General features: G+C 49.9%; 1 non-coding gene across 1 annotated transcript; it reads left to right on the forward strand.

Annotated features, from left to right (window-relative positions):
• Nucleotides 1-363: 363 nt before the first annotated feature.
• Nucleotides 364-435, forward strand: TRNAQ-CUG (transfer RNA glutamine (anticodon CUG)). Its single transcript has one exon. It is a non-coding gene; the product is annotated as a tRNA-Gln (tRNA).
• Nucleotides 436-8,963: the final 8,528 nt, after the last annotated feature.

Genomic DNA, 8,963 nt, shown 5'->3' on the forward strand with positions numbered 1-8,963 from the left:
CTCAAGAGAGATCTTGGAGTCACTGTGGATAGTTCTCTGAAAACATCCACTCAATATGCAAAAAAGCAAAGAGAATTTTAGGAATCATTAAGAAAGGGATAGATAATAAGACAGAAAATATCATATTGCTTTTGGCCCAGCACATGCATTGGCCTCCCCTCAGGCAGGGGACTTATAGGCCCTTTTGCCAATTGGTGTCAGCAGCAACAAGGGCTGGGTTCAATGTTTAGGGGAGGAGAGCAGCAAAGATGGAGCAGGAGAGAGAGTCCTGAAAGAGGAAGCAGCTGGAGGGAAGCAATGAGTGCCGAGTGCAAACCAACCAGCTGAGGGTTACACAGGTGTCCAGAAATAACAGTAGCTGCAGGTCCCATGGTGTAATGGTCAGCACTCAGGACTCTGAATCCTGCAATCTGAGTTCAAATCTCAGTGGGACCCCCTGGTGCTGTGTTGGTTTGCTGTAAAGCCTTAGAGCTCTAGGTGCACGAGAGTGAGTTTTTCCTCCTGCTGGGTCACTGATACCCACTAGAGCTAGGGCTTTGGTCTGGCTGGTTCAATATGTTGGGGACCTAGAATTTAACAGTCTGGCTAGTGATTCATGAGGGTTCACCTGATGGCAGTGTTTCTTGCTGCTTCACTTGATGCCCACAATTTGGTCTTTGTACCCAGTGATGAGCTACCAAAATATTAACAACAGGTTCCCTCCTCCTCACCCCACGAGGGGGTCATGCCCCATCCAAACCCCCATGTTCCTTGAGGCCCCCCGGACCCCTGCCCCATCCACCCCCCTTCCCTGTCCCCTGACTGCCCCCTGCCACCCCATCCAACCCCTGCTCCTTCCTGACTGCCCCCCGGGACCCTTTCCCCCATTCAATCCGCTGTTCCCTGCCCTCTGACCGCCCTGACCCCTACCCAGCCCCCCACAACTCCCCAAACTCCCCTGCATTCTTCCAACACCGCCTCCCTGCCCCCTCACCGCGCTGCCTGGAGCCACTTGGCTGGGTCCAGGTCTGCATCCGCTCGGCCGGGACCAGGACCAGCGCCGCGGGGCCCAAGCCAGGCCGGGCCGGAGCTGCTCGGCCGGGACCAGGACTGTAGGGCCAGGGCCGGGACCGAGCTGGGGCACTCAGCCAGGGCCAGGGCCAGGGCCAGGGCCAGGGGGTGGGCCAGAGGGAGCTGCTTGGCCAGAGCCGGACTGGGCCACACCGTGCCTCCCTGGAGCCCTCCTCACGCCCCCCTGCCCCAGCTTACCTGCCTGCTGCTTGTTTCAGGCTTCTCACGAACATCTGATTTGTGGGAAGCAGGGGAGGGGGAGGAGAATGGGGGCGGAGCATTCAGGGGAGGAGGGGGAAGTGAGCTGGGGCTGGGGCTGGGGTGGACAGCTGCCGGAGCTTTTGTTAAATTTAAAAGCCCTTTTAGAACCGGTTGTCCTGGAACAACCGGTTCTAAAAGGGCTTCTAAATTTAACAACCGGTTCCTGCGAACCGGTGGGAACCGGCTCCAGCTCACCACTGCTTGTACCTGCAGCTGCCATGCTCTTTCTCTTGCCCACATGACACTTAAAGGAAGGAGTATCAGGGCCAGGCTTAATAGTCAGACATAGGCAGGAGGGAGGAAGAGTCCCAGGCTGGAGCCCAGCACACCTTTCCTCCTCTGGGCTCTACAGCAGAGGCGGCTGGTGCTGAGAGCTCTAAGGGAATGCTTAAAAACCACAGCGCAACCGAGGGCATGGCAAGAGGACGGGAGGACCATGCCTATGCGTGGCCTGCGGACATCCACAAAGATGCCCAGCCAGTCTGCTCCCCGCCGCCTGACGTGCCAAACCCCCACTGAAGGCCAGCTGCAGACCAGCATGCGTTCTGTGACCAGCATCACAAAGTGGTAGGAAAGCAGAGACAGCCCCCCGGTGGGGCCTCTTATCGTTCTCACTCAAGGGGCTGCTTTTGGCGGTTGGGGAGGAGCAGAGAAACACCCAGGGCTTGCTCTTGTGGTGGAAGGGGGAACACTTTGAGGCGGCCTGGCTAGCTCAGTTGGCAGCACCTCTGGCTCTTAATCTGAAGGTTGAAGTTACAATTCCTGTGTAGTTGGGGTTCCTCTTCAACAATACAACACAAAATCTGCTTAAGCCCCCTCCCCCAGTAGTCGGGAGAAACAAACCATGGCCACTGGGTGCATCTAAGAGGCAATACCTTTCCCCACTCCCAAGCACTGACTGTAGAAAAGAAAACTTTTAATAAAAAGGAGGAAAATAACCTTGTATTAACTTGGGAAAACACCACAATCAGGATTCATAACATAACACTATGAGCAAAACACCCTACCCAGAGTACACTAGGCAGTGTCCTTTTGCCTCAGGTTCTTAAATCCAGAAACCAAAACCAAAAGCCCTGGAGACCCTTCCATTCTGCTCCCCAGTTGCACAAGAATCTGTCTTTTCCCTACAGCTGGGTTACTCATGTCCACTCGAGGGAAGTCTTTGGTCTGGCTGCCTTGACAGGATGGACCCATGCGATAGCTTGGGGACCCACAACTGAGAGTCTGCCTAGAGATGCCTGAAGTTCTGTGGGTTAATCTAATGTCCGTGTTTCTCTCTGCATCACCTGATGCCGACAGGTTTTTTACATTGCACTTGTCTCCATGCTTTCTGTCTTGCCCACCTTGTTCTTTAAAGGAGTGCCAGGACCAGGCTTCATAGTCAAGGAAAGAGAAGCAGGAGCAAGAGGCCCAGGCTGGAGCCCAGCATATCTCTGGGCACTTAGAAGAGGGGTGGTTCTAAGGGAAACCTTAAAAGTCATAGAGCTCCAGAGGGTGGGGCAAGAGGAGGGGGGACCATGCCTAATCGTGCTCTGTGGAAAGCCACAAAGATATGTGACCAGTCTGCTCCCCGCCTCCTGGCTAGCCAAACACCCACCCCAGGTCAACCAGAGACCACCATGTGGGGGGGCTGCTGATGTTCCGCGGCCACCATCAGAATGTTGTAGGAAAACAGGGCCAGGCCCCCAGGTGGGGCCTCTTACCATTCCCACTCAAGGTGCTCCTTCTAGAGGTGGGGGAGGAAATTTTTCCCTAAGCAGCTTTTCACCAACTGGGGAGAAGCAGAAAAACACCCAGGCTCCAAAGGTGTGATTTAACAAGCCCCCTCAAGCACAGGGACAGGCACAGATTTGGAAGAGGGAGATTGCGCTACATGCTAACTGGGGTGTCTGTTAACTTTCTTTGGCAAGCTGGGAAGGTCAGAGGCTAGATTGGGACTATCTAGGGCTCACATGCTAATCTTTGCTCTCCCCAGTACCCCTGTAGCCAGAGCCTTTGCCCCAGTGGCCAAATAGGGATTTTGGCCCTAAAGAAAGCTGGGCTTTCAGCCCAAGTGAAGGCTAAAGAAGCACAACTGTAATGGGACTCAAACCCTCAGGGATAAGACATCTTATTTTTAGGCCACACAGTTACAGGCTACTCTCTTTTGCAGCATATTTTTAGAACCATAAATGGATTCCATTGAGAGGACCTCTAAATTGTTGTTGAGATGCATGACCTTATTCTTTCTCTCCCTCATTGCACATCAGCAGGAGAGCTGGAGGGTAGTCAGAGGCAGCTTTGTAGCAGGGGAACTTGGTGAAGCATTGGAACTTCAGGTGTGGGTTTTACACAGGAAAAGGCAGGTGACTGTTGCAGTGAATCTAGAGGGCCTGCTATGGGATGTTTGTCTGTTTCCCTCTTAATTGTGCATCACCCCTGCCCCTTACCCTTCTGCTGTGCCCTCTATGCTGCAAACCAGCAAGGGGAGTTGAATCATTGCCTCTTTTTCATGTACACAGGAGAAACGTCGTTACTTAAGTCCTCCTTCTTTCCAAGCCCCATATGAATTCATGACATGCCGGGACTCTGTGAATGCAGCATTCATGTGCATGGGAACTGTCTCAGGAGCTGACCTTTGCTAAGTGTGAAAAGAGCTTTTTCTATGCTGCTAGGGAAGGGAATGTTAGAGTCCATTCACAGCCTGGCTTCCTACCAGCTCTGAGGAAGCTTTGGGATCTGCAACAGAATTCTCTGCAGCCTCAGGTTATCATGGTCAGCTAGGGCTGCAGGATTTGGCCCATGGTCAGTCAAGGTGCTATAGCTGCTGCAATCTTACATGGTGAGTCCTGCAGCCTATTACCAAACTGCTCTGCCATAGTCTGCAGGGCAGCCTCACCGGCTAAGAATCTGGCAGAAGAGAGACCCGGGAGTAGAGAAGGAAAATGTCTTCAGCAGTCACAGTTGGCAGGAGCAGGAAAGGTTGGGTTTGTTTTTAAACTTCTCTCCCTGCTCAAGCTTTTAATCATTCCTGTGGCTCTTCTCTGAACCCTCTGTAACTTATCAGGGAAAACAACCAACCAATGAACCAAACAAACAATCCAAACCAGGCTGTTCTGACTGATGTAACAATCTATTGCCTTCCAAGGCTGACTATAAATCAGATCAGTCTATTCACCCAAGAGTTCAACTTTAAGGGCTTTTTGTTTTCTAGTTCCAATCAAATCCTGTGCAATAGCGTTATTGTTAACTCATCACTTGGTCACTTAACATTCACACATTCCAAAAGTTGGCAGGTCTAAGTCTTTCCTCCAACACCAACATGAAAAAAAATCAGTGACAGAAAATGCCTGAAATCACCTCTGCTGCCTTGCACGACAGACTGGGGAAATACACGAGGGAAAGTGCTTTCCTCTCTCCTCCTGACACTGGGTAACTTTTCTGTCTGTCCTTGAGATCCTGCCACAGGAACAAGGCTTGAGGATGCAAATGACATTTTAAGGCTTCATTGGTTTGTACATTCCTTTACTCCTTCATTAGTGATAAGGGTGCATGAGCTCAAAATAATCCAGCTCTGACTTTCACACCGTAGGCAATTTCCAGGCTCACAATAAAAAAAAAATCTTTCTTTCTAACCTGAGCAAGTTGAATCAAGTCATTGCGAGATGATGAATACAGAGCCCCAGGATGACTTTCTTTCATCGAATATTTTTAGAGTAGATCACATTAACTGGGTGGGTCTCCTGCTAGGAAGTGTCTGTCAGTGGCAGCACCCAGTGTACATTCCCCATTTAGGAACTCATCTCCAGTATATAGGCGACTGAACCTAGCAAGAGGGAAGGATCCCAGCAGTCAGGCTCCAGCCTGAGCAAGCCCCTGGACCCTGAGCCTGTCAAGCCCGAGTCAGCTGGCCTGGGCCAGCTGTGGGTTTTAAATTGTACTGTAGACATAACCTTGGTGTCAAAATCACAGCTTTCTCATGAGGGAATCAAGCCCCAGTCCCCCACGTGACAGGCAGGGTTAGTCACCACTATACTCATGAGGTCAGAACTGACACTTGCCCCTGCACAGGGACCTAGGGGAACAACTTGGCCAGCTCCTTGGACAGTTGTGGCTGTCAGGAGACCCAGCGAAGCAGGAGTTGCTCTGGGTTCCATGCAGGGGGAGATTAACTGGGAGAAGTGGGGAGTTTGTCTCTGATTTACAGGATCTTTGCCAGAGAGGAGCCTGTAGGTCACATGCTGGGGGGCTGTCACAGGCACACAGGCTCAGTGCTCTGGAACAGCTTTGAGTCAAACCCAGGCAGGACCCTCGTCAGTATGACACCCCTCAGGGGATGCTTTCACTGGGGGAAGCCTCCTTGGCTTCAGTGCCTTCTGGGACTGACCTTGGACCTTTCAGCACCCCTGTTCCATGCCAGGAGCTTCCTGCAGTCAGTCCACCTGAATCGGACACCTCGGAAAGCCTTACACACCCCCAAAGGGGAATCATGCAGCCCCAACTTCTGCAGTCACCATCGTGGGCAACGGGTGGAGTCCCACTTTGGGGAGGCTAACCCCCAGCTCCACCCCTCCTGCCCCCCCCATGGCCAGAGCCCTGAGACCCCTTACCCCCTCCATCAGGCTGAGCCCCCACCCCCCCATTGTGGCAGCCCCAAGACCACCTGTGCCCTCACTGCCCAAGCCCCCCTCCACAGCTGGAAACCTGAGACCCCCTGCCCCCCATGGCTGAAGCCCCAAGACCCAGTCCCCTCTTCCGACCCAAGCCTTGAGACCTCCCCCGCACAGCCTGACATTTCCTACCACCCCATGATGGAAGTCCTGAGACCCCCCTACCCTATCCCCAAAGCCAGAGGCAGGGCCATCCTTAGGATTTATGGTGCCCGAGGCGGGATTATTAAACTGGTGCCCCTGTGCCTGACTTGCTCTTAGCAACACAAACATAAGCTTACAGTATTGGAAAACTTGCCACATGCACGTTATTAAACCCATTTTAACTTAATTAAGCACAATGTAATGCTGATGGACTAGCACTAAAGAAGTAGCACTATAGAAAAAATTCTGATTTGACAGAATGATGCAAATAATATAATTTTTTTAATTTGTCAACATTTTATTGGAAATTTATATGAAGAGGTATTGAAACAAGGATTTGTTTTTAATTAAAAGCAATCTTTCTGGCTTTTTTGGCTGCAAAATCAGTAATAATGTCATTGTATGACAAAGACAAAGTGATGTCTTGTTCGATTGCAAGAATAGCAAGACCAGTCAAGTGTTCCTGACTCATTGTAGAATGGAGATAGTTTTTAATGAGCTTTAGTTTTGAGAAACTCCGTTCTCCTGATGCTACTGTTACAGGAATTGTCAGTAGAATACGAGTGGCAATGTACACATTAGGATACATGTCAACAAGTTTGCTGGTATGAATAAACTGTACAATGTCCATCACCGATTTTGCATGTGGCAACATTGGTGACAGTGAACTCAATTCTTCGTTCAGTTCAAGTCCATTTAAATCAAAACTATCACCGTGCTTCAGGAGGCTCTCTAGGTTCTTGCACTGTGACCTTGAGCTAGTGTGAAGACACCTCACAAGGCGCTCCGCCCTGAGACACAATAGAGTTGGAAACCCAGGTCATTTTTACAAAGCCACTTTTTAGTTTTAAATGTATAGTGGGCATCAGTCTTAATGTTAGTTACAACTCTATATCAACCTTATACTGTAAATAGATCAATGGCATTATCCAGTTTAATAAGCTGGGTTTCCAAGCAGTGGGAAAATATAACCCTAGTTTTACTCCTAGGTAAAGCACAAAGTGACCAAAATGAAGTCAGCACAGAATCATCTCATCTAGATTAAGGTAGCACAGAAATGTTACAGAAGTCCTATTGTGCCTTATTTTTGTTTGGAAAGACATTAGCAATAGCAGCACATTTTGGGCATTGCCAGAAATACATGATACATCACTGCTTCTAAAGTTCCATCAAAAACTGACATTTTCACAGATTTAGCATGATCTGCTGCACAGATTCTTCACAAGGAAGTGTCCCTGGCCTTTTAAACTCATATTAACCATGTATTTACTTGATGAAAGTTGGACAAAACATTGTGAAAACATAAGACATTGGCTGCCCAACCTCTGGGCTGGCAAAAGCTATACTGACTCACTGGAAAAAAAGCAAGAGAATCTTAGTACAACATATGGTCACTCTATACCAGGGGTCGGCAACTTTTCAGAAGTGGTGTGCCAAGTTCACTGTAATTTAAAGTTTCCCATGCCAGTAATACATTTTAACATTTGTAGAAGGTCTCTCTCTATGTCTATATTATATAAATAAACTATTGTTGTATTTAAAGTAAATAAGGTTTTTAAAATATTTAAGAAGCTTCATTTAAAATAAAATTAAAATGCAGATCTCATCAATTTAGTGTGATCCTTGCCTGGGATCCTTGTCTGGGGTTCCAGCCACCAGCCCCGCTCAGCCGACTGCCAGTCTGGGGTCCAGCCACTGGCCCTGCTCAGCCCACTGCCGGTCTGGGATTCCATTCACTCAACCAGCAGCGGGCTGAGCGGGGCCAGTGGGGGGCTGAGTGGCTCAGTCCGTTGCCAGTCTGGGGTGCTGGCAGCACTCAACCTCCTGCTGCTCTGGGGTTCCGGCTGCCGGCCCCTTGCCAGTCGGGGTCCCAGCCGCCGGCCCCACTCAGCCCGCCACCAGCCCTGCTCAGCCCCCCACTGGCCCCGCTCAGCCCGCTGCCAGCTGAGTGAATGGAACCCCAGGCCAGCAGCGGATTGAGTGGCTCAGCCGGGGTCTCAGCCGCCGGCCTGCTCAGTGGGGAGGTTTCCGTTTGAAAAAAATTAAACTGCAAAACATCCCCCTGTGTTCCCACAAAAGCCCCTCATTTATCCCTTAACCCCCTCCCCATGAAAATCTCCACCCCTGCCCTGGCACACAGAGACCCTCTCACTCCAATGCAGATTTTTAATTTTTCTTACTTTCCTTGGTCTTCTACAAACATTGTTCCCATCAAAATGATCAAGAGCTTTTAAAATGAGAATGAGAAAACAAACTAAATCAAAACCAAAGAAACCGCTATCAACCTCCCCACCACACACAGTTTGGGTCTGAATTTTTCTATTGAAATGTTCAGGCAATAAAACTCACACTGCTATTCTCCAGAAAAGAAACCTAAATCTCCCATGAACTACCTAAGACATCTATTTCTGAACCACCAATGCTTCAGCTCCTTTGGTGAGATTTCCAGCTGCCCCAAACTGCTGCTATTCCAGGGGAGCAATTCTTGACACCAGTAAGCATTTATCTCAGCCCCATTCTGTGTATAAAAGGTTTCTCTAGGAAAGGGCAGTGAATGGGTCTAGAGTCCAGTGAGCCTCATCCAAATCAAGCTAGAACCTAAGAATCCTTCCCCTTTCCCAGGTTGTGGGAGGGGAGACATTTCAAAGAGCTCTCTGAGCTATAGCATGTGGCTAAGTAAAGAGAAAAAGCCTTATATTCCCCCTCTGCTTTGGGTGCTGGGTTTACTCCTGAAGTCTCTGCCACCCACATAGTGACCTATAGCTCATCCCTAACCCTTAATGCTGCTCCTTTCTATAGAGTGTGAAAGGAGCGGAGGCAGTGCAGGAGCCTTCTGGGGATGCAGATCTGAGGCTTTCA

The sequence above is a fragment of the Emys orbicularis genome, chromosome 15 (genome assembly GCF_028017835.1).
Source record: "Emys orbicularis isolate rEmyOrb1 chromosome 15, rEmyOrb1.hap1, whole genome shotgun sequence".
NCBI lineage: Eukaryota > Metazoa > Chordata > Testudines > Emydidae > Emys > Emys orbicularis.